The sequence below is a fragment of the Rutidosis leptorrhynchoides genome, chromosome 1 (genome assembly GCF_046630445.1).
Source record: "Rutidosis leptorrhynchoides isolate AG116_Rl617_1_P2 chromosome 1, CSIRO_AGI_Rlap_v1, whole genome shotgun sequence".
Classification (NCBI taxonomy): domain Eukaryota; kingdom Viridiplantae; phylum Streptophyta; class Magnoliopsida; order Asterales; family Asteraceae; genus Rutidosis; species Rutidosis leptorrhynchoides.
In genome coordinates, this window is record NC_092333.1 from 154,277,973 (window position 1) to 154,305,809 (window position 27,837).

The 27,837-nt window shown below is 31.5% G+C and overlaps 1 long non-coding RNA gene across 8 annotated transcripts; it reads right to left on the bottom strand.

Annotated features, from left to right (window-relative positions):
• Positions 1-7,104: 7,104 nt before the first annotated feature.
• Positions 7,105-27,635, bottom strand: LOC139866325 (uncharacterized). Of its 8 annotated transcripts, none has more exons than XR_011765389.1 (8): positions 27,134-27,635; positions 26,787-27,012; positions 26,555-26,637; positions 26,345-26,449; positions 26,173-26,230; positions 25,793-25,874; positions 25,621-25,719; positions 24,693-25,397 (listed from the first exon to the last, which is right to left on the bottom strand). It is a non-coding gene; the product is annotated as an uncharacterized lncRNA (long non-coding RNA). The 8 variants fall into 8 exon arrangements; XR_011765390.1 differs by having other exon boundaries at positions 24,694-25,397; positions 26,787-26,875; XR_011765405.1 differs by lacking the exon at positions 24,693-25,397 and adding an exon at positions 7,105-7,266 and having other exon boundaries at positions 26,787-27,635.
• Between the last annotated feature and the right edge of the window lie 202 nt (positions 27,636-27,837).

Sequence of the window (27,837 nt, forward strand, 5' to 3'; positions counted from 1 at the left end):
AGCCATCCAAGGATCCGTTGAAGCTAGATCCATTTTTCTCTTTTCCAGTAGGTTTATCCAAGGAACTTAAGGTAGTAATGATGTTCATAACATCATTCAATTCATACATATAAAGCTATCTTATTCGAAGGTTTAAACTTGTAATTACTAGAACATAGTTTAGTTAATTCTAAACTTGTTCGCAAACAAAAGTTAATCCTTCTAACTTGACTTTTAAAATCAACTAAACACATGTTCTATATCTATATGATATGCTAACTTAATGATTTAAAACCTGGAAACACGAAAAACACCGTAAAACCGGATTTACGCCGTCGTAGTAACACCGCGGGCTGTTTTGGGTTAGTTAATTAAAAACTATGATAAACTTTGATTTAAAAGTTGTTATTCTGAGAAAATGATTTTTATTATGAACATGAAACTATATCCAAAAATTATGGTTAAACTCAAAGTGGAAGTATGTTTTCTAAAATGGTCATCTAGACGTCGTTCTTTCGACTGAAATGACTACCTTTACAAAAACGACTTGTAACTTATTTTTTCGACTATAAACCTATACTTTTTCTGTTTAGATTCATAAAATAGAGTTCAATATGAAACCATAGCAATTTGATTCACTCAAAACGGATTTAAAATGAAGAAGTTATGGGTAAAACAAGATTGGATAATTTTTCTCATTTTAGCTACGTGAAAATTGGTAACAAATCTATTCCAACCATAACTTAATCAACTTGTATTGTATATTATGTAATCTTGAGATACCATAGACACGTATACAATGTTTCGACCTATCATGTCGACACATCTATATATATTTCGGAACAACCATAGACACTCTATATGTGAATGTTGGAGTTAGCTATACAGGGTTGAGGTTGATTCCAAAATATATATAGTTTGAGTTGTGATCAATACTGAGATACGTATACACTGGGTCGTGGATTGATTCAAGATAATATTTATCGATTTATTTCTGTACATCTAACTGTGGACAACTAGTTGTAGGTTACTAACGAAGACAGCTGACTTAATAAACTTAAAACATCAAAATATATTAAAAGTGTTGTAAATATATTTTGAACATACTTTGATATATATGTATATATTGTTATAGGTTCGTGAATCAACCAGTGGCCAAGTCTTACTTCCCGACGAAGTAAAAATCTGTGAAAGTGAGTTATAGTCCCACTTTTAAAATCTAATATTTTTGAAATGAGAATACATGCAGGTTTTATAAATGATTTACAAAATAGACACAAGTACGTGAAACTACATTCTATGGTTGAATTATCGAAATCGAATATGCCCCTTTTTATTAAGTCTGGTAATCTAAGAATTAGGGAACAGACACCCTAATTGACGCGAATCCTAAAGATAGATCTATTGGGCCCAACAAGCCCCATCCAAAGTACCGGATGTTTTAGTACTTCGAAATTTATATCATATCCGAAGGGTGTCCCGGAATGATGGGGATATTCTTATATATGCATCTTGTTAATGTCAGTTACCAGGTGTTCACCATATGAATGATTTTTATCTCTGGGATGTGTATTGAAATATGAAATCTTGTGGTCTATTATTATGATTTGATATATAGGTTAAACCTATAACTCACCAACATTTTTTATTGACGTTTTAAGCATGTTTATTCTCAGGTGATTATTAAGAGCTTCCGCTGTCGCATACTTAAATAAGGACGAGATTTGGAGTCCATGCTTGTATGATATTGTGTAAAAACTGCATTCAAGAAACTTATTTTGTTGTAACATATTTGTATTGTAAACCATTATGTAATGGTCGTGTGTAAACATGATATTTTAGATTATCATTATTTGATAATCTACGTAAAGCTTTTTAAACCTTTATTGATGAAATAAAGGTTATGGTTTGTTTTAAAAATGAATGCAGTCTTTGAAAAACGTCTCATATAGAGGTCAAAACCTCGCAACGAAATCAATTAATATGGAACGTTTTTAATCAATAAGAACGGGACATTTCAGAAATGAAATGGCAGAAATGCAAAGGTTTATAGCTTCACAAGAGTATGAAAATGCTAGACATAGAGCATTTGAAGATTGGCAAGTTCATCAAAACCAAATCATAGCTTATAGCCAACATATAGGTAGAAACTATATTCCTACTCCATCGCCCATATTCCCTCCCTGGTCTATAGAGATTCAACCACCGTATCCTACGTATAACCCAGCCGAAGCATTTTATAGCACCTATGGTTATGCATGGAACCCCTACTGGTATCAGTATCATCCCTAGTCTACTTAGTTTTTTTTATTTTATTATTTGTAATGTTGATACATTTAATACTTATGTTGGATTTGTAATAGTTTTATTATTTTCTAAATTTTATTATTAGATTTTAATAATTTTTGAATGTGGGGTAATATATCAAACTTTAAAAATATGTATATATGTTTGCAGTTTATCTTATGTACACAACAGGGTAAAACAACGCATTTTCAAAGACTGGCATTAAGTTCAGCAAAAGCAAATAATTTTGACGACAAGATGCAAAATATATGTGAAATAACAACAAGACGGAATGAACAAATGATGTGCACCATTTATCATTCAGCAAACAAACGCCAATATATTTGGAAACTTTGGTAAAATTTAATCATTTTCACACAAATCACCCTCAATAATTTAAATTGTTTCTGATTTTTTACAAATGAGGGCATTGCAAGATCTTAAGTGTGGAAAGGGGTTAAATTCTTTCGGATTTTTAAAATTTTTATCTTAAACACTTGGTTACCATTAAAAAAAAAATACTAGTAAAGTAGTAGTTGTATTAGAATCTAGTGCTCTCTGATAATAAAGAACAGCCCTAGTCTTATATACTGACTACCCAATTCTAGTAAAAATTTTCAATTAAATGAACTCAAAATCATGTTTATACATATTTATGAATGATAAAACTAGGTTTTAACACCGAAATTATTGTTACCTCGGAAAGGACATAAATTGAGAAACAAACCAAAATGTTAAAATTCATTTAAAATGGAATAGAGGACAATAAAAAGGAAAATAAAAGCCAAGTGTGGAAAAATTCTCCAAGTTATTCAAAACATATGTCACATATTTTTGTACAAATAACTGAAAATACTTTTGCTTTGGACTAAACTAAATTGTTTTACCCGATGAAAGAAAAGAAGAGATGGATCTACACGATGAATCAATTCCATCATTAAAAGGAAGTAAAGTCTTCCGAAAAAGAAACGCGCTTCTTGATTTAGGTCAGGAAGTTGTCGTCCAGACCAGCTGTAGGTTGACGAAAAATCTAGAAAAGTCATCACTAAAATCAGCAGGAAATCCACGGACCTCAGCATAAAACAAGGTCGCCAAGTGGTCAGAATTATCCTAACCATGAGAGGATCTGTCTTGTAAAATGGGGAGGGCACCGTGCAAATTAGCTAGATAAGACTAATGAATCAGATCCCCAGAAAGGATAATCTCCTTAAAGATTAAAAATCAGCTTTTAAGCCTGATATTACTCAATCCTAGAGATTGACCTTAAAGATTGAGAATTCAAACTCATGGAATTCAATGATATCTAAACTCGAGCTTGAACGAGAAAATATTTTGATAAAATTACAAACCGATTTGTTTTCTGAAAACCCTATTTTCAATGCGTTCATTACCATTGAACGTAAAATCCTAGGAATTCACCTGGAATTCATTAGGTCACCTGAACTAAATCGGGTGTCAACCGTAAGAACGGTGGTTGCATAGCATGGTCAAAGACAGGACCTTGTGCCAGACCGACAAATTATAAGGGTGAGCTTTACTATTGCTCCTACCAAGGATAGTAATTGCGTCCGACACGTTATAGACCATAATTAAAAGCATGTCAGGGGGCATTGCCTTAACAGTTGCTTGTTCAACGCTTTCCTTTACAATCGGACGGTAGTTTGCCGAAAGGTAATATACGGGACAAGTAAACTGGACGTGTTGCTTTCCTAATACAAGGTTAGCAAGTGGGTAACACAAATTCACAAGTTTTGAGCTAAAATTTTCAAATCTGAAACCCACCAAACCCACAAAAATAATTTGCAAACACCGGTGAAGGGTTATTCCGGAAAACTTATCGAGGGTAAAAGCTAGATTTAATTTTCAAAAGATCAAATGTTTTCATAATGATCCAATTTTCTTAATGGATCTAAATTTTTATAGTCATGTGGGACTGTAAACCATATCGTTACTACCATTGTTTATACCGCCGTATAGAAATCACTGATGTACAAAGTGTGAAGAATAAAGAAGTGATTCTAGTATTTCAAGACTATATTGCTTGAGGACAAGCAACGCTCAAGTGTGGGAATATTTGATAATGCTAAAAACGAACATATATTTCATAGCATTATTCCCCAAGAAAGACAAGCTTTTAGTTGCAATTGTTCTATTTACAAGTGATATTCGTTTAAATATTAAAAGGTGAAGACAAAAGACAGATTCGACGAATTGAAGACGCAAACGACCAAAAAGCTCAAAAGTACAAAATACAATCAAAGAGGTTCCAATTATTGATAAGAAACGTCTCGAAATTACAAGAGTACAAGATTCAAAACGCAAAGTACAAGATATAAAATAGTACGCAAGGACGTTCAAAAATCCAGAACCGGGACCATAGTCAACTCTCAACGCTCGACGCAACGGACAAAAAATTACAAGATAACTATGTATATAAATATAATATAATATATAATTAATTATATTAATTATATATATATTATATTTATAAAATAAATCGTCGGCAAACAAAGAGCCAAATGTGGGTGAGCTGTAAAAACAAACTCCGCGACTCGCGGAGTTTGAAGAAGGAAAGGGCCGCGAGTCGTGGAGCCCCAAATTTAGAAACTGCCTATAAAGCTCGCGCATTCTGATCGTAAAAAAAAACATATATATCCATCCATCTATCTAAACGTAATATTTATATTTATAATTTATATTTTAATTTTAATTTTAATTTTAAACCTAATAATAAGGGTATGTTAGCGAATGTTGTAAGGGTGTAAGTCGAAATTCTGTCCGTGTAACGCTACGCTATTTTTAATCATTGTAAGTTATGTTCAACCTTTTTAATTTAATGTCTCGTAGCTAAGTTATTATTATGCTTATTTAATACCGAAGTAATCATGATGTTGGGCTAATTACTAAAATTGGGTAATTGGGCTTTGTACCATAATTGGGGTTTGAATAAAAGAACGACACTTATGAAAATTAGACTATGGGCTATTAATGGATTTTATATTAACTAAACACCTTGTTAATTTAATATACAAACTTATAATTCGATGTATTTATATATAACCACATACGCTTGACTGGGTACGGTGGGCGGGATATCTATAAATACCAATAATTATTCATTTTACCGGACACGGAACTGGATTAATAGTTAATAGACTTGTTGAAACAGGGGTGAATTACATTCAAGGGTAATTGGTGTAATTGTTAACAAAGTAGTAAAACCTTGGTTTACACGCAGTCGATAACCTGGTGTATTCATTAAACAAAGTATTAAAACCTTGTTACAATTCGAATCCCCAATTAGTTGGAATATTTGACTTCGGGAATAAGAATAATTTGACGAAGGCTTTCGCTCTTTATATTTATGACTGATGGACTATTATGGACAAATCCGTATGGACATATTAAATAATCCAGGACAAAGAACAATTAACCCATGGGCATAAAACTAAAATCAACACGTCAAACATCATGATTACGGAAGTTTAAATAAGCATAATTCTTTTATTTCATATTTAATTTCCTTTATTTTATATTTAATTGCACTTCTAATTATCGCATTTTTATTGATATTGTATTTAATTGCACTTTTAATTATCGTACTTTTTAATTATCGCAAGTTTATTTTATCGCACTTTTATTATTCGCAATTTCATTATCGTTATTTACTTTACGCTTTAAATTAAGTCTTTTATTTATATTTTACATTTGGTTTTAACTGCAACTAAAGTTTTAAAATCGACAAACCGGTCATTAAACGGTAAAAAAACCCCCCTTTATAATAATAATATTACTTATATATATATATTTGTAATTTTATAAAAGTAACTAATATAGCGTTAAGCTTTGTGAAAAAGATTTTCCCTGTGGAACGAACCGGACTTACCAAAAACTACACTACTGTACGATTAGGTACACTGCCTATAAGTGTTGTAGCAAGGTTTAAGTATATCCATTCTATAAATAAATAAATATCTTGTGTAAAATTGTATCGTATTTAATAGTATTTCTTTCTAAAATTTAATAGTATTTTATATCCCTTAGCTTTAACTATCATTCATACATCATAATATCATTATAATATAATAATTTAACATCTCATTTGATATAATAAACATTGGGTTAACAACATTAATTGAGATCGTTAACTTAAAGGTTTCAAAACAACACTTACATGTAACGACTAACGAAGACTTAACGACTCCATTAGAATGTATATACATGTGTTTTGATATGTATTCTTACAATTTTGAAAGACTTCAAGACACATATCAAAGTACTTCTACTTAACAAAAATGCTTACAATTACATACTCGTTCAGTTTCATCAACAATTCTACTCGTATGCACCCGTATTCGTACTCGTACAATACACAGCTTTTAGATGTATGTACTATTAGTATATACACTCCAATGATCAGCTCTTAGCAGCCCATGTGAGTCACCTAACACATGTGAGAACCATCATTTGGCAACTAGCATGAAATATCTCATAAAATTACAAAAATATTAGTAATCATTCATGACTTATTTACATGAAAACAAAATTACATATCCTTTATATCTAATTCATATACCAACGACCAAAAACACCTACAAACACTTTCATTCTTCAATTTTATTCATCTAATTGATCTCTCTCAAGTTCCATCTTCAAGTTCGAAGTGTTCTTCATAAATTCCATAAGTATAGTATAACGACCCGTCAAAGTACACTTGACGACCATCGTTATCTTGGTCCCATAGCTTGATCATAACTCTATATGAATTTGATAAATAACTTTACATTCTTTATTTAAAAATGATTTCCCATAAAAGAAACCTACCAAAATATGTAAGTTTAGAAAAACCATACATTATTACTTAACCAAGAGTTGACCAAAACAAGTCAACAACATCCACTATTAAATGTATCAAAATAGAATGCAAGTTAATGTTTAACAAAAGCTGCCATCATAAATATGCAGACTCTCTAAGCACAGCGGAAGCAATCAATCATGAACCTGAGAATAAAACATGCGAGTAACTGTCAACAAAAATGTTGAGTGAATTATAGGTTTAATATTGCAAACAAAATTTAATTTAAACCATAAAATTTTATGTTTGAAACCCCTTTTTTGGACCACAAAATTATATGCTAGAAAACATATAAAAACATTATTTCATTTACCGTGAGCAACCTGGTAACCACTTAACCATTTATTTACCCTTGCCAAACACAATAAATAATGTACACCGAACAAGTGTATCTACAACAAAATACGAAGTAGTAGTACTAAACATTCCGATTATAAATTGCTAGCGCGACTAGCTCGAAATGGGGTTGTCAAACCCGATAGATCTATCTGTAGGATTCGCGTTCACTAGTAGAAACCAGTTATTACAGTTACCAGACTAGGGAATATTTTTGTTCAACTCACAATGAATAATTTAAACCAACTTCCACATGTGTCCAAAAATATAAAATAAATTGCATGTATTCTCATCCCAAAAGATTTAAAATAGAAAAATGGGACTATAACTCACCTTAATAGCAAACGAAGTAACCACACAAATATGCGAACAACAAATGAAGTAAAGTGATCAGGAATGATCACAACGCCGACCTATAAATAAAGCAGGTCGATATAAATAACTAACTTAGGTCAAGTCTTAGTATGATAGCTATTGTACATGTTGCAAGTAGACATAGAACAATACTCAACATGCATCGGTTTGATCGGAACAGCGTACATACACACACTTTCTATTTTTAGAAAGTTTCTATTTTTAGCAGGTTTCCATTTTTGAAAAGTTTCTATTTTTGGAAAGTTTCTATTTTAGGAAAGTTTCTGTTTTAGGAAAGTTCCTATTTTTGAAAAGTTTCCATTTTTGAAAAGTTTCCAAATTTAGAAAGTTTTCATATTTAGAAAGTTTCTATTTTTAGAAAGTTTTTAAGTTAGGAAAGTTTCCTTAATTAGAAAGTCAACAAAAGTCATCAGAAAGTCAAAGTCAACCGAAAGTCAACTCAAAAGTCAACCTTGGTCAAACATAGTCAACGTTAATTTTAAAAAGTATAAGTTATAATAATAATATAGGTTATAATGTTAATTAAAGTCATATATGTATAATTATGTCATAAATTTTAATTAAATTAAATGAATTATTAAAGTTAACATAAGTTTAAATGATATAATTAATATAACATAAGTATTGAATTAATTAATTATAAATTAGTCATAATATAAGTATTATTAATTAATAATAGATTTTAAATCATATCATAAGTATCATTAATTAATAATGAATTATTAATCATATCATAAGTTTCTAATTATAATTATTAAATCATAAGTATTTAATAATTAAATTATAATTAAATAAGAACTAAGCCTTATAATAATTAAATAATTAATTAATTCTTATTATAAGTCTTATTATAATAATCTCATAATATAAGTTTAATACTTACCATAAATATTTTTCATTAATAATAAAAATATTATTATTCATAAGTTTAGTTAAAGTTCCATTAATCATAATTAATTAATAAATGATATAATAAATATGTATATCATAAGTCTTAAATTAAAATAATTTTTATATCATACGTAATTTATTAATAATGAAAATCATTATTTTTATCATAAGTCTTAATTAATAACCATAAGTTTTAATTAAAAGTTCATCGGGTCATAACTTGAGCCCCGGGAATCAGTTTTCGGCGAGTCTTATATATATATCTTCGCCTAACCAACGCACCCGACACTTTAGTGTGCTCAAGAACATCCTAAGAACATCCACCAAGTCGTGACTTACAGCCATTAATCAGCTTGGAGCTTTAATCCGTTCAAAAACATGTTTTAGTCATAACGGGTGATCCGTGGCTCGGATTTCGATGAACCGAACATGAAAGTTCATCCCATCATCAATCCTAACACACTAGTACACCCTAAAGACTCTAAAAATGGTCACAAAGTCAGACCATACCAGTACCAATTCGTTTTCACATTTTAATTTCAATTAAACACCTTTTTGATCATAACTTATGTTCCGGGAATCGAAATAACATGAATCCGGAGTCTAAAATTAATGTCTTGATGAGAGGAACTCATCTAGACACTTTAATTTCACTTTTATATCAGTTGGGTTTACAGAAACAATCAAACAAACCGCTGTCCCAAATTAATCAAACCGAAAACATGAATTAACGAGCATTTCTACGCATACTATCAATAATACAATAGCATACAATCATCATACTATCATAATATCATATAAAAAAGTAAAATTAAAGAAAAATCAAAAAGTTAGGGTTAGGGTTTATACCCTAATCAAGAATTGAGAAGAAGAGGATGGAAGAACGCGAAAATAGCAACCCGGTTATGTAACAAGCCTTGAGAAATGATGAAGAATTATATGCTTAATGTTGGTGGCTGAAAATGATGATGAATATGATGAAGAAGTCGGCCAAGGTGAGGGGAGAAGGAAAATAGAGGAGTTTCTAGGTTTAGGTTTTTAGAAAGTGGTTAAATGAAATTACAAAAATCAAAGATGGGGAAAAAATGAGCCTAACACTCCCTCCCCATGGAGTGTTCGGCCAAAAATGGTATAGGGGTGGGCCCCACTAGCCCAAAATGGTAAAAAGTTAATTAGATTGTGGCCCGAACGCCCGATCGAAGCCCAAAACGCGAAAACACCGCTACGTGATTAAATCTTCGGAGAGATAACAAATACGCGACGAATAAAATATATAAACACTATATATAATCATATGACATCAAAATATCATATTTAAAATAATTTGGATTTAAAAATCCCAAAAGTTTGACCGTTGGTTTGAAAACCGAAAAGATTCGCCCGATAGAAATTCACGACACGTAGAAACGTACAACTTTAAATATGAATACAAATATTCATATAACACATTATAATTAATATATTATTACAAAAATAATAATATAGGTCATAGAAATGACGTGACACGAATAACAGTTAATGGACGTTAAATAAGAAACGGTAAAAGATAACGGAAAAAGTAGGGTCGTTACATATAGTTTCATAAAAATCAAGAATACTTCCAAGTTTGCAAGTCAACTTCCAAGCTTTCTAATCCATTCCAAGTAATCATCTAAGATCAAGGAACCTTTGTTATTTACAGTAGGTTATCTTTCTAATTCAAGGTAATATTCATATTCAAACTTTGATTCAATTTCTACAACTATAACAATCTTATTTCGAGTGAAAATCTTACTTGAACTGTTTTCGTGTCATGATTCTGTTTCAAGAACTTTCAAGCTATCCAAGGATTCTTTGAAGCTAGATCCATTTGTCTCATTTCCAGTAGTTTTATCCAGAAAACTTGAGGTAGTAATGATGTTCATAACATCATTCGATTCATACATATAAAGCTATCTTATTCGAAGGTTTAAACTTGTAATCGCTAAAACATAGTTTAGTTAATTCTAAACTTGTTCGCAAACAAAAGTTAATCCTTCTAACTTGACTTTTAAAATCAACTAAACACATGTTCTATATCTATATGATATGCTAACTTAATGATTTAAAACCCCCAACACGATGAACACCATAAAATCGGATATACGCCGTCGTAGTGAAACCGGGGGCTGTTTTGGTTTGGATAATTAAAATCTATGATAAACTTTGATTTAAAAGTTGTTCTTCTGTGAAAATGATTTTTCATATGAACATGAAACTATATCCAAAAATCATGGTTAAACTCAAAGTGGAAGTATGTTTTTCAAAATGGTCATCAAGACGTCGTTCTTTCGACTGAAATGACTACCTCTTACAAAAACGACTTGTAACTTATATTTCCGACTATAAACCTATACTTTTTCTGTTTAGATTCATAAAATAGAGTTCAATATGAAACCATAGCAATTTGATTCACTCAAAACGGATTTAAAACGAAGAAGTTATGGGTAAAACAAGATTGGATATTTTTTTGATTGTTGTAGCTACGGGAAATATTGTAACAATTCTATACAAATCATATCCTAGCTAACTTATATTGTATTATACATGTATTCTAATATATTATGTAATCTTGGGATACCATAGACACGTATGCAAATGTTTTGACATATCATATCGACCCATGTATATATATTATTTGGAACAACCATAGACACTCTATATGAAGTAATGTTGAAGTTAGCTATACAGGGTTGAGGTTGATTCCAAAAATATATATACTTTGAGTTGTGATCTAGCCTGAGACGTGTATACACTGGGTCGTGGATTGATTCAAGATAATATATATCGATTTATTTCTGTACATCTAATTGTGGACAAATAGTTGTAGATTACTAATGAGGACAGCTGACTTAATAAACTTAAAACATTAAAACGTATTAAAAATGTTGTAAATATATTTTGAACATACTTTGATATATATGTACATATTTGTTATAGGTTCGTGAATCGACCAGTGGCCAAGTCTTACTTCCCGACGAAGTAAAAATCCGTGAAAGTGAGTTATAGTCCCACTTTTAAAATCTAATATTTTTGGGATGAGAATACATGCAGGTTTTATAAATGATTTACAAAATAGACACAAGTACGTGAAACTACATTCTATGGTTGAATTATCGAAATCGAATATGCCCCTTTTTATTAAGTCTGGTAATCTAAGAATTAGGGAACAGACACCCTAATTGACGCGAATCCTAAAGATAGATCTATTGGGCCTAACAAACCCCATCCAAAGTACCGGATGCTTTAGTACTTCAAAATTTATATCATATCCGAAGGGTGTCCCGGAATGATGGGGATATTCTTATATATGCATCTTGTTAATGTCGGTTACCAGGTGTTCACCATATGAATTATTTTTATCTCTATGTATGGGATGTGTATTGAAATATGAAATCTTGTAGTCTATTGTTACGATTTGATATATATAGGTTAAACCTATAACTCACCAACATTTTTGTTGACGTTTAAAGCATGTTTATTCTCAGGTGAATACTAAGAGCTTCCGCTGTTGCATACTAAAATAAGGACAAGATTTGGAGTCCATGTTTGTATGCTATTGTGTAAAAACTACATTCAAGAAACATATGTCGATGTAATATATTTCTATTGTAAACCATTATGTAATGGTCATGTGTAAACAGTATATTTTAGATTATCATTATTTGATAATCTACGTAAGGCTTTTAAAACCTTTATTGATAAAATAAAGGTTATGGTTGTTTTAAAAATGAATGCAGTCTTTGAAAAACGTCTCATATAGAGGTCAAAACCTCTCAACGAAATCAATTAATATGAAACGTTTATAATCAATATGAACGGGACATTTCATAACATACACACTATGATCAAATCTAAGAAATATTTCATTGATTTAAATCAAATGAAGGAATTATAAATACTATATCAGGTCTTGCAAACTTGATATAAGGAACGGAAAAGGCAAAAATTTATATTACCAAATGGTACGAATTTTCTGATAAACAATGCTTTGTTTTCTCTCAAATCAAAGAGAAATTTGTTAATTTCACTGATATATATCATAATGGATATGATTATCAGTCAATGATAACCGGAAATGAGAAATGCCTATGTAGCACCGAAAAGCACATATGATGAAAAGCACAGCGCATATGATTAAAAGCGCAGCACATATGATTAAAAGCGCATATGATGAAAATGATATATGATGAAAAGCACATATGGTGATTAATGAAAAGCACATATAGTGATTAATGAAAAGCACATATGGTGATTAATGAAAAGAATATTGAGAAAAAATCACCAATGTTTCTTGAAAGAATTCAAGGTTATATATATGGACCAATTCATCCATCATGTGGACCATTTTGATATTTCATGGTTCTAATAGATGCATCTAGCGGATGGTCTCATGTTTGTGTGTTATCAAGCCGTAATATGGCATTTGCAAAGTTTCTTGCACAAATTATTAAATTGAGAACACATTATTCTGATTACACCATTAAAAGGATGAGACTTGATAATGCTGGTGAGTTAACATCTCAAGCATTTAATGATTATTATATGTCTACAGGGATTGTTGTTGAACATCCAGTTGCTCATGTGCATACACAAAATTGGTTTAGATGAATCAATAGATAAACGCTTGCAGCTAATAACTAGACAATTGGTAATGAGTACAAAACTCTCAATATTTATATGGAGACATGTAAATTTACATGATGCGACATTAATTCGCATTAAACCAAGTGCAAGTCATAAATATTCTTCATTACCAACTTAATTTTGGTCGAGAGCCAAATATTTTCCATCTTAGAACATTTGATTGTGCATTTTTAATTGCACCACCACAACAAATGGTTCCTCAAAGAAGTATTGAAATATATGTTGGATATGAAATATCTTCAATCATAAGATATATTGAATCCATGACGGGTGATGTTTTTACAGCACGTTTTTGCTGATTGTCATTTTAATGAAAAATTGTTCCCTAGATTAGGGGGAGAAATAAAAAAAAAAAATTAAAAAAAAAATGATGTTTCAAGATGTGAACATCAATTAAGGTATCTTGATACTCGCACAAAAGAATGCGAAACAAAAATTTAAAAACAAAATAATGCATATGCAAGAACTTGCGAATAAATTGCCCGATGCATTTACAGATGCAAAAAGAGTGACTAAATCATATATATCAGCAGTAAATGCTCTAGCAAGAATTGAAATTCCAAAAGCTGGCAATAATATCACTCATGAGTCTTTTGTCACGTCTGAAACGTGGAAGACAAATTAGTTACAAAGATAAAAATCCTCGAAAAGGAAAATCAGCTAATAATGAGGTAAATAAAAAAAAAGGTGTTCAAGAAAAACCACAAATCAATATTCCTTCTGCATAGGATATTGACGATGTAAATACATAAATTGCAATAAATTATGCAATATTATGGAACCGAAACAAAATGACAAATATTGATTTTTCATATAATCTTACAATGACATCATGAATAAAGATGATGATCTGGAACCAAAATCTGCCATTGCATGTCAAAATAGACATGATTGGACTCAATGGAACGGAGCAATACGGGCTGAATTAGAATCGCTCAATAAAAGAAAAGTTTTCGGATCAATCGTTATCACTTTTAAAGATGTGAAACGTATGAGATAAAAAATGAATTTTTATCCGAAAAAGAAATGAGAAAAAATGAAGTTACAAGGTAAAGCTAGACTTGTAACTCAAGATTTCTCTCAAAGACCATGAATGGATTATGAGAAAAACTTATTCTCCTGTTATGGATGCAATTACTTTTAGATACTTAATCAGCCTAACAGTTTCTAAAAATTTAGAAATGCATCTCATGGATGTTATTACTACTTATTTAAATGAATCAACTTGATAGTGATATATACATGAATATCCATGAAGGGTTTAAGGTATCAGAAACATCTAGTGCAAAATCCAAAGAAAAGTATTCCATTGAATCACGAAGATTTTTATATGGGTTGATACAATAGTATAACTGATTAAGTGATTACTTGATAAGAAAAAAGGTATACAAATAATCTTATTTGAACATGATTTTTTATTAAAAAAAAAATAATGTCTGGATATGTGATTGTAAGTTGTTTATGTCAATGATCATAACATCATATGAACAAATAAAGAGATCTATGAAATCATTCAACTTCTAAAAAAAAAAATTAAATGAAAGATCTTGAAAAAAAAAATCAAGTATTGCCTTGGATTGCAAATTGAGCATATGCCTAATGGTTTACTTGTACATCAAACAAACTATACCAAAAAGATTTTAAAACATTTTTAAAGACAAAACCATTGGTTGATATATCATTCAATATTGACACTGATCTACTTCATCCCCGTGAAGATCATGAAGATCTTTACGGATCAGAAGTTCCATATCTTAGTGCAATTGAGGTTATTATGTATTTTACAAATTGTACAAGACCTGACATTTCTTTTGCAGTTAATTTGTTGACAAGGTTCAGCTCAACCCCTACAAAAAGACATTGAAATGGGATCAAGCAGATATTTTGATACCCTTGAGGAGCTGCTGATTTAAAATTATTTTATTCTAACGCTTCAAAACAAGATTTGGTTGATTATGTATATGCAGGTCATTCATCAAATCCTCATAAAGATAAATCCCAAACTCGATATGTATTCCTAAATGGAGGCCGGTACCACAAAATCATGGCGTTCTTAAAACAAACACTTGTTGCAACATCATCAAATCATGACGAAGTGATTGCATTATATGAAACTACTCGAAAATGTGTTTGGTTGAGATTAATGACACAAATCATTATTGATTCTTGTGGACTAGAACGCTATAAAAGACCAACAACTATCTTCACCAACAACTATATATGAAGATAATGCAGCTTGCATAATACAAATGAAAGAAGAGTATCAAAAGTGACAGAACAAAATATAAATGCTGACGAGGCGCCAAAGCCTTAGACGGTCTTAACGGTCATAAGTTTGATGGAAAAGAATGGTATGTTGGTAAGGCTCAGAAAAGATTAAAAGGGAATATGAATTGAAACGGTTTGAGCAAACCATGAAGGAGACTGTAGACAAATCACAGGGGCTAAACTTGTACATAAAAGATTTAGATGATACAGTTTCAGATGAAAACCTCATATTCTTCTCATATACTCAAGATCTCGTAAAAGAGAGCCGGATTAAAATGAGATACGTTCAATCAACAACTCTGCTGATCTTTATACCAAAGCACTGTCAACCGTTGTTTTCAGAACACACGTTCACAATATTGGTGATGTCGTGCGAGGTGTACGTGAAATACTATATATTTTTGATATGAAAAGCGATACAAATTACACAAGTTTTAATTATTTATTTATAGAGTGGGATATACCTAAACCTTGCTACAACACTATAGGCAGTGTACCTAATCGTAGAGTAGTGTAGTTTTTAGTAAGTCCGGTTCGTTCCACAGGGAATCTTTTAAACAAGCATAACGCTATATATTTAAAAACTATATTTGTAAAAATACAAAAATATATATAAGTAGTAGTATTATTATTATAAGATGGTGTTTTTACCGTTTAATGACCGGTTTGTCGATTTTAAAACTTTTAGTCGCAGTTAAAATCTAATGTAAAATATTAAAAATAAATACAACTTAATTTAAAGCGTAAAGTAAATAACGATAATGAAATTGCGATAAATAAAAGTGCGATAATTAAAAAGTACGATAATTAAAAGTGCAATTAAATACAATAACAATAAATAAAAGTGCAATAATTAGAAGTGCAATTAAATATGAAAATAAAGGAATTATGCTTATTTAAACTTCCATAATCATGATGTTTGACGTGTTGATTTTAGTTTATTCCCATGGGTTAATTGTCCTTTGTCCTGGATTATTTAATATGCCCGTCTGATTTTTGTCCATAACAGTCCATCAGTCATAAATATAAAGTGCGAGTGTCCTGGTCAAATTATCCTTATATCCGAAGTCAAATATTCCAACTAATTGGGGACTTAAACTGTAACAAGGTCTTAATACTTTGTTTAATAATTACACCAGGATATCGACTGCGTGTAACCCAAGGTTTTAATACTTTGTTATCAATTATGCCAAGTGTCCTTGTACATAATTTCACCCCTGTTTTAATAATTCCATAGACTATTAATCCATTCCCGTGTCCGGTTAAATGAACGATTATTCGTACATATAAATATCCCGCCCATCGTGTCCGATTGAGTGTATATGGTTATTTATAGGTATGTCCAATTGTAAATCTTTATATTAAAATTAACAAACTATCATTTAGCTAAACAAATATAAAGCCCATTAATAGCTCATAGTCTAATTTCCACAAGTGTCGTTCTTTTGTCCAAACCCCAATTATGGTACAAAGCCCAATTACCCAATTTTAGTATTTAGCCCAACATCATGATTACTTCGTTTTAAATAAGCATAATAATAATTTAGCTACGAGACATTAATTTAAAAAGGAGAACATAACTTACATTGATTATTTATCGCGTAGTGTTACACGGACAGAACTTCGACTTCAAAATCCGTAATTAACCATTACATTAACTAAACTAATCTAATATAAAACTAAACTAATTTATATTATATTATATATATATATATATATATATATATATATATATATATATATATATATATATATATATATATATATATCAGAGAGATTGATTTTTTGTGTGTTGAACTCGGCAGCAAGCTCATGCCTTTTATAGGAAATTTTGATCCTGGTGTGCTCCGCGATCGTGGAGGTTTAAGCCTTCACAGCTCCGCGAGTGCGGAGGTCCGAAATCCAGCTCACAATATTTTGGATCCTAGCTTTGTCGACGTAATTTAATAAATATATATAATATATAAATAATTTATATAATTATTTAAATATTATATTATATTCTTGTGCATAGTTGACTCATAATTTTTAGTCCGTTGCGTCGGGCGTTGATAGTTGGCTCAGGTCCCGGTTCCGGATTTTCGAACGTCCTTTCGTATAATTTAATATCTTGTACTTTGCGTTCCGCAACTTGTACTCTTGTCATTTTTAGACGTTTCTTACCAATAAATTGAACCACTTGGATTGTATCTTGTACATTTGAGCTTTTTGGACGTTTGCGTCTTCAAACTTTCGTTTTCGCCTTTTGTCTTCGCACTTATTTAATATAAACGATTACAACTTTAAAATAGGTCAATTACAACTAAATAATTTACATATTGGGAGGATATTGCTACAAAATATATATATTCATTTGGAGCACTATCAAATATCCCCACACTTGAACGTTGCTTGTCCTCAAGCAATACAGAACTTGAAATTAAATCACACGAATCACTTCTTTATTCTTCACACTTTATACATCAGTGATTTTGATACGGCGGTATAAACAATGATAGTAACATTGTGGTTTACAGTCCCACATAACTATAAAAATTTAGATCCTTTAAGGAAATTGGATCTTTATGAAAACATTTGATCTTTTGAAAATTCAATTTAGCTTTTACCCTAGATAAGTTTTTCGGAATAACCCTTCACCAGTGTTTGCAAAATATATTTGTGGATCAATATTTTGGCTAAAAACATTTAGGTTCGTGTAATCCACTGCTATCCCTGTATCGGAAAGCACACATCCAGTTTACTTGTTCCGTATATTACCTTTCGGCAAACTACCGTCCGGTTGTAAAGGAAAGCGATGAACAAGAAACTGTTAAGGCAATGTCTAATGTCATGCAGATGTTCATGGTCTAAAACGTGTCGGATGCAGTTACTATCCTTTGTAGGAGCAATAGTAAAGATCACCCTATGATTTTTCGGTCTGGCACAAGGTCCTGTCTCTGACCATGCTATGCAACCACCGTTCTTACGGTTGACACCCGATTTGGTTCAGGTGACCTAATGAATTCCAGGTGAATTCCTAGAATTTTTCGTTCAATGGTAATGAACGCATTGAAAATGGATTTTCAGAAAACAAATCGGTTTGTAATTTGATCAAAATATTTTCTCGTTCAAGTTCGAGTTTAGATATCATTGAATTCCATGAGTTTGGAATTCTCAATCTTTAAGGTCAATCTCAAGGATTGAGTAATATCAGTCTTAAAAGCTGATTTTTGATCTTTTAAGGAGATTATCCTTTCTGGGGATCTGATTCATTAGTCTTATCAAGCTAATTTGCACGGTGTCCTCCCCATTTTACAAGACAGATCCTCTCATGGTTAGAATAAGTCTGACCACTTGGCGACCCTGTTTGATGCTGAGGTCCGTGGATTTCCAACTGATTTTCGAGAAAACTTTTCAAGGTTTTTCGTAGACTCTACAACTGGTCTGGACGACAACTTCCTGACCTAAATCAAGAAGCGCGCGTCTTTTTCGGAAGACTTCACTTCCTTTTAATGATGGAATTGATTCATCGTGTAGATCCATTTTTTCTTTCAAAAGTATTACAATAAATCGGGTAAAACAGTTAATTTAGTCCAAAACAAAAGCACCTGCAATAACTTTACAGAAACATGTGATAGATAGTTTTTAATTGAATAACTTGGTACATTCTCCCCACACTTAGTTTCTTTCTTTGCCTTTTTATTCTCTTTTATTCCATTTTAAATGAATTCAAGCGTTTTAGGGTGTTTCTCAATTTATGTTCTTTCCGAGGTAACGATAATTTCGGTATTAACAGCTAGTTTTCATCGTTCATAAATATGTATAAACATGATTTTGAATTCATTTATTTGAAAAAATTTCAAATTTTTACAAAATTTGGCACATAAACCAACAAAATTTAGCAAATAAACCAAGTATAATCCCGAGAGAAATTATAACCTTTCCCCACACTTGAGATCATGCAATGCCCTCATTTGCATGAAATCAGACTATAATTATAAATTCATGAGGGTGATTAGCGTAGAAAAGTGATTAAAATACCTAGTTTGTAATTTCATAGCTCGTCGAATGATAGATGGCGCGCCTCATCGTTAATTCCTTTTTGTTTTATCACACATGTTTTTCTTCAAAAACAGTTGCTTTTCTGAACTGTTTGCTAATATTTGAAAATGCGTATTTTACTCTAACTTATTATGCATTTTTATTAACGAGTTATGCACTGACCCGAACCCCTAATTTAACGTTAAGTGGGGTTAAACTTCCCCACACTTAGCTGACGACATGTGAAGTCGGTAGAATAAGTTCCTCGAATTAGAATAGTGAGCCAGTTATTTACATCTCGGGTGGTGTATAATATATCAGTGGGTTTAAAGTTTAGACCCACCCGATCGTCACTACTTAATTCTTTTCTAAGTGTAGCTTTTAGTAAATGGATATCTCTTTTCTGGTTCTTGGTCAAATGGATCGATATACACTGACATACATATTATAGGGTGGACAATTCCTAACATTTCCTTCCTTTTATTCTCGGGATTAAAGGTTTCACCTCTATTACCCAATTGGGTGAAATCCGAGGTGTCATTATCTATTACAGCTCGAAGTTCATCTTCGATAGATGACTCATCTATTGAGAATATTGGGTTGGAAGGTTGTGGAATGGTGAATTTCGGAATCGAAGCAAATTCTTCTTCATTAATGGTACTTATCGGTCCCACCATTTTGATCTCGGGGGTAGAATTTTCAATGTTATCATTTTTCCAAGAGTACCAATTTGTCACCCTTACTTCTTCTTCATCCCTTGATGGATCGATGATTTCGTCGGTAGAGGCTAATGTGTCGAAATGTTGTGAAATTGGTAAAGCTGAATAAAAAGTATCATCGGGATAATTGGTGATTTCGGAGCTCTCGAATTCATCAAAATTCAATGATATGATATTTTCTTGCACAATACTCCTCATATTAACAGGCGTGTAATCTGATAGAGTTTCAGCTTGCCAATTTACAAACTCTCTCATTTGTTCATTTTGAGCATCGAGTTCTTCGAGTTTGATTTTCATATTGTCTAAACGATTTTCAGACACATAATTTTCCTCGTCTTCTGGTTATTGAGTTTGAAAATATTCTTGGGAATAATCCCAATTTGAATTGTATTCTTCATAATCGTTCCATTCAGGTTCCGTGAGTGCGTAATTTTCCATAGGAACGTAATAAAAACATTCCCATGTTGAGTGATAATCTCCACAGATTTCACAACCAGTTATTTCGTCATTCGTGATCCAAGATTGACCGAACGAATTGTCATCAACACCCGTTTGAGAGTATTGATTAAATTGATTTCGGATGTCATAAAGAGTTTCCAAAATATTCTCGAGATTTTTCATAATGCGCTTTTTTTACCAAATTTTAGCTACAATGTGGTGCATTTACTTAATTATCCTATTAGTTATAAAAAATAAAAATTATATAAGTTATCAAATTAATAGACTTTTCTGCTTTTGCCCACGTTTCCAATAGCCAATAGATGCAGCAGGGAGCCAGAACCCTTTAAATCGGAAGCTCACAACTCAGCCACTAACAAATCCAACTATTACTACGAAGCAGAAAATTTGGATGTCTATCAACTTAACCGCTTAAAATAATTTTTCGTTTTGAAATTTTAGAGAAGAAATAGAAAAAATTCTAAGTCCTAAAAACTAGAGCGTTGAGAAATAATAAAGAAAAAGAGCGCGTCGAAAAACGTTGAAAAAAAATAAAAGGTCGAAAAATAAATGTCGAAAAACAAACAGTCGAAAAATAAAAATAAAAAAATAAAGCGTCGAAACTTAAAAGTCTAAAAATTAAATCTAAAAAGTTGCGCCTAAAGGTATTAAAGCTTAAAGGAATTCTATACCCAAAACGGCAATAACTTAATTAGGCACTAAAATCTAAAAACTGCGTTGCAAAATTCTAAAGCGCCTAAATTTTAATCTAAAGAAAAAGCACTTAAGGGCTTTTACGGCAAAGCCTAAAAATCTAGAAATAAAAATAAACTACGGCAAAAACTAAAACTTAAAACTAACTACGAACAATAAAAGTTAAATATTACGAATAAATGATTAAAAAGTTACGAAATATAAAAATATATAAAAAGTGATAAAATTATTTATTTATAAAAAAATATTATTATTTTTTATTTATTTTATAAAAGTATTAATTTTTATATATTAATAAAACTAATTATAACTAATTATAACTAATTAATAAAAAAATTAAACTAAATTATAATAATAATAAAGTAATTAGGGTTTAAATAAATAATAATAATTAATACTCCGTAATTAATGCTGAATTAGGTTGATCAGGCGTGTCAGGCCAAACTCCGCGAGTGCGGATCCAAGCTGACAACAAACTCCGCGAGTCGCGACGAATGCAAAACGTTTTTTTTTTTTTTTATATTGTTTTTCTAAAAATAATATACAAATATGTTTATACAAATATGTTTATACAAATATATATTAAAATTATAGCGTTTCGCCGAAGTCCCCGGCAGCGGCGCCAAAAACTTGATGTCGTGCGAGGTGTACGTGAAATACTATATATTTTTGATATGAAAAGCGATACAAATTACACAAGTTTTAATTATTTATTTATAGAGTGGAATATACATAAACCTTGCTACAACACTATAGGCAGTGTACTTAATCGTAGAGTAGTGTAGTTTTTAGTAAGTCCGGTTCGTTCCACAGGGAATCTTTTAAACAAGCATAACGCTATATATTTAAAAACTATATTTGTAAAAATACAAAAATATATATAAGTAGTAGTATTATTATTATAAGATGGTGTATTTACCGTTTAAAATCGACAAATCTAATGTAAAATATTAAAAATAAATACAACTTAATTTAAAGCGTAAAGTAAATAACGATAATGAAATTGCGATAAATAAAAGTGCGATAATTAAAAAGTACGATAATTAAAAGTGCAATTAAATACAATAACAATAAATAAAAGTGCAATAATTAGAAGTGCAATTAAATATGAAAATAAAGGAATTATGCTTATTTAAACTTCCATAATCATGATGTTTGACGTGTTGATTTTAGTTTATTCCCATGGGTTAATTGTCCTTTGTCCTGAATTATTTAATATGCCCGTCTGATTTTTGTCCATAACAGTCCATCGGTCATAAATATAAAGTGCGAGTGTCCTCGTCAAATTATCCTTATATCCGAAGTCAAATATTCCAACTAATTGGGGACTTAAACTGTAACAAGGTCTTAATACTTTGTTTAATAATTACACCAGGATATCGACTGCGTGTAACCCAAGGTTTTAATACTTTGTTATCAATTATGCCAAGTGTCCTTGTACATAATTTCACCCCTGTTTTAATAATTTCATAGACTATTAATCAATTCCCGTGTCCGGTTAAATGAACGATTATTCGTACATATAAATATCCCGCCCCTCGTGTCCGATTGAGTGTATATGGTTATTTATAGGTATGTCCAATTGTAAATCTTTATATTAAAATTAACAAACTATCATTTAGTTAAACAAATATAAAGCCCATTAATAGCTCATAGTCTAATTTCCACAAGTGTCGTTCTTTTGTCTAAACCCCAATTATGGTACAAAGCCCAATTACCCAATTTTAGTATTTAGCCCAACATCATGATTACTTCGTTTTAAATAAGCATAATAATAATTTAGCTACGAGACATTAATTTAAAAAAGAGAACATAACTTACATTGATTATTTATCGCGTAGTGTTACACGGACAGAACTTCGACTTCAAAACCCGTAATTAACCATTACATTAACTAAACTAATATATATATATATATATATATATATATATATATATATATATATATATATATATATATATATATCAGAGATTGATTTTATGTGTGTTGAACTCGACAGCAAGCTCGTGCCTTTTATAGGAAATTTTGATCCTGGTGTGCTCCGCGATCGTGGATGTTTAAGCCTTCACAGCTCCGCGAGTGCGGAGGTCCGAAATCCAGCTCACAATATTTTGGATCCTAGCTTTGTCGACGTAATTTAATAAATATATATAATATATAAATAATTTATATAATTATTTAAATATTATATTATATTCTTGTGCATAGTTGACTCATAATTTTTAGTCCGTTGCGTCGGGCGTTGATAGTTGGCTCAGGTCCCGGTTCCGGATTTTCGAACGTCCTTTCGTATAATTTAATATCTTGTACTTTGCGTTCCGCAACTTGTACTCTTGTCATTTTTAGACGTTTCTTACCAATAAATTGAACCACTTGAATTGTATCTTGTACATTTGAGCTTTTTGGACGTTTGCGTCTTCAAATCTTCGTTTTCGCCTTTTGTCTTCGCACTTATTTAATATAAACGATTACAACTTTAAAATAGGACAATTACAACTAAATAATTTACATATTGGGAGGATATTGCTACAAAATATATATTCATTTGGAGCACCATCAATTGGCATGAGGCAAGTTCAAAAGATGTGACGACTCTGCGATATCTACTTGAAGGGGAGTCAACTCTATACTGCACTCTTTTTCCCTTGATTAAAGTTTTTTATCCCACTGGATTTTTCTTTAGCAATGTTTTTAACGAGGCAGTACTAGTTGCTCTATAATGAACTAAAATTGTCATCTAAGGAGGAGTGTTATGAAAGTCAAATATGTCTGCCAATTTTGTGGCTATAAATTTTCCACCGAACTGCACAGTAACTTATGTTGTACTATAAATATATGAAGATGTAGTTTGCAGAAGATGCACCTTTGAATATATATTTTCATATACATATACTCTCTCTCTTCTTTCTATTATTCTCTAATTAGAGACTACATTATTAAAGGTAATTATAAACTCCTAAATCACAACATGGGTTAAGTATTAGAAGGGAATAAAAATAATATTTTTAAATTAATAAAAAATAAAAAAAGGAACCACTTCCGTGGCCTTCCCCGTTGCCAGCCCACGCAAACAGCCGCTGCCCCTCTCCCCCGCCCCTCTCCACGCGCCGCTACTTGATCGCCCAGGGCGTGGCCGGCTGCCACCTAGGCACCCACGTCGTGAGCCCCTTTCCCTTACAAACCGTCTAACGGGGCGTCAATTTTTCTCCGTCATCCCACTTGGCAACATCTTTGACGCCCTTGACGCCCCTAACGCGACGTCAAAATTTGACGCCCCGGTCAGTTTAAAAGTTGACGAAATGTAAAGTGGTGTCAAATATTTGTTCAGTCAATCAGATTTCTCCACATATTTTTATATATTATTAATTATAGTAATAGTAATAAATTTTATACCTAACTAACAATAATATTTTACCACATCAACCATTTACAAATTTAACCCTCAAATTTTACACTCTACTTTATTTAACTTCATCTCTTAACCTTGCCACATCACCAAAAACGTACATAACTTGTCTATGACGTCACCGCCACGGTTAGAAACAGTCTTATGTCTTCCACCAATCATAGTTCCTTTTTAACCTTTATCATGGTCCAAACTTTCATTCTGCTCTGCTTTTTATGAATACAAGCAGTTGGTCAGCCGCGCGTTGCGGCGGCAAACCGTTTATACGTTTTATGCGAGTCAGTTTACTAATTAAGAAAAACAAACAATTGTGTCACACAAACAATTATACTAAAGTTATTCATTGGTTAAAAGCAACCCTTTTGACCCGTTTCCCTTTTCAGTTAATAGTACTTGGCAGCAACATTACGACTCTCAGGAATCTTTATATAAAAATTAACACACCTAGAGTTAAAAAAAAAAATGAAATTTGACGAATGCACAAGATAATGACTAAACAAATTCTAAATCTATCTCAGAATCAAAATAATATATAGAGAAAACCAATAAATCAGTCTATTAAGCTGCATTTGGACTCTGTGTATGAAATCAGTCTATTAGCATTTCTCAGATTGCATTGTATGCAATAGGAAACTAATAAATCAGAAAATAAGAATAGTTGGCTGACCTTGTGTTTCTCTGGGTTTGTGCCATTATCGCAGCCAGTTGATACCTATTGCTTTTTTTTTTCTAGCTCAATGTATATTCTGCAACTTTTTTCCTGTATCTGTATGTATAATTTGTAGGATAAATAAATTTGTAAGTTAAAAGTTGGAAATAATTTATAGTAGTTTACTTACTCGTCGATCATTTGGTTAAACTCTTCGGGATTCGGGTTCAAATAACAGTATGTTGCATTCGTTCCATTTAGCTCCGCTTTTCCTGAACGTTTACAGTTAATATTCATATGCGTATAAATCAACTCACCTGAAAGCTTTTGCAAATAAGCTTATAAGGTTACCATAGTAAAAAAATATAAGTGTCCAAAAATTAAGCAAGAATTTTAAAACTAATCAATTGTTAACTTCCCTTTGAAGGATTCTCAATCGATTGTTGTTATAAGCTAAAATATTAAATTAAATGTATCATTGAATCTATATTATAATATAATTATAATTATAGTTTTATAAGAAAATCGTAAGTAAAAAAGGAGCAGATGATAAGGGTACCAAAAACTTACAACATCAACAAACACTATATACTTAACACCAACCAAATATTATCCATCACACAAAAACCTGCAAAATATGCAAAAAAAAAAAAAAAAAAAAGACTAAAGCATCAACCACTGTCAAAATGATCATCATCTATAATAACTATCAAGCATCTATGTTTAATGTTGTATGGCGTACCCCGAAAAACAACGTTACGTAATAGTTCTCAAGAAAGGTATTATACAAATGGCTGTTTGGAACAAAAGGTATTCTAAATAACAGATCAAGAGCTAAACTTCATTCCTAAAAGTGAAATAAAAAGAATCATATGAGTAATACCTTTCAAGAAGTTAAAAAGGAGAATACAGAACGCCTCAAAATGTAAAGCATTTCTAAGATAAAACATACCTTCTATCATGTTGTCCTGGACAACGGCTAAAACCAAACATGTGCTCCAAGCCTTATTGTGCTTGGCTTAAAACCGTTTCCATCTTCAAAAATTGACACCCAAATTAGTAAAAGATGTTTTAGTATTCAGTAAAATTAATTCAAATCACAACACATAGTTCAAGAGTAACTCATCAGCTTTATTAATATTGCATAGTGTCATCGCTCAAAATATATTAAAGATAAAGCGTACCACTTCATTATCGCATGGTCAGATATAGTCCGGCATCTATCAGTTTCAATCTCACCGTTCATTTCTTAGAACCCGTGATCCATCAAAACCTGTTAACAAACATAAGCCACTCAATTCTTCAAAAAAGACAGGTACAAATACAAAGTGAAATACAAATTTAACAATAAAAAATCAAGAAATCGTGGCCATTATATACAATAACAGTGAGACATCTATGCCTAAAAGCCTGCAACATTCAAAGAAGAAGAACATGAGACCCATGAGCTAAGATTGTCAAAAATATAAGCCAAAGTAGGAGAAAAATTGAAACCCTAAATTCACAAATTCGTAAGAGAAGCAAAACTTACCCGGTAATTGAAAAATGAAAATCACATACACAATAAAGGAGAGGATAATAGTATGGTGGTGGTTGTTACTGAGTGGATTAAAGGATGCCGTTGTCGATGGAGATGATGGTGGTAGCAACAGTGACGATGGTGGAAGAGGAGACGAAGCCAGCGTCGGTGTTGGTGGAAGCAGCGGAGACAACGACGGCGGTAGTAGCAGCGGCGGTTGTACCAGACACGGAGTTGTAGGCTTGTAGAAGTGGCGATGGTCGTACCACCGGTGACGGTGGTGCCGGCGGTGGTACCGTTGGGTGTTGTTCTCCAAGTAAATTTGGTTTGGATGGACTATGGAAACTAAAAAAATTTGTAAAATAAAAGGAGGATGAGGAAGGTTGTAGGTGGTGTAAAAGAAGACTCCCTGTATCAATTTGGTGGGTGAAGAAGGATCTGGAGTCAGAGAACCCTTAGCGAAAGGTAGAGAAGGTTAAGGAATTGTGGGGATGAAGATGCCCTTTTAATAAAAATGGTGTGAAATGACCAAACTACTCTGTTCGAATAAAAAAATGGAGTGAATATAGAACTAGAAAACGAAATTGGTTAAAAACATGAGATTTGTTTCCACTTTCAATTTCAATTTCTTTTTAATGTTTTAAATATTTTACTTTCTGTACTCAACTACTAGATATAATTGCTTAAATTATCTATTTACTTTTTAGGATCATCGA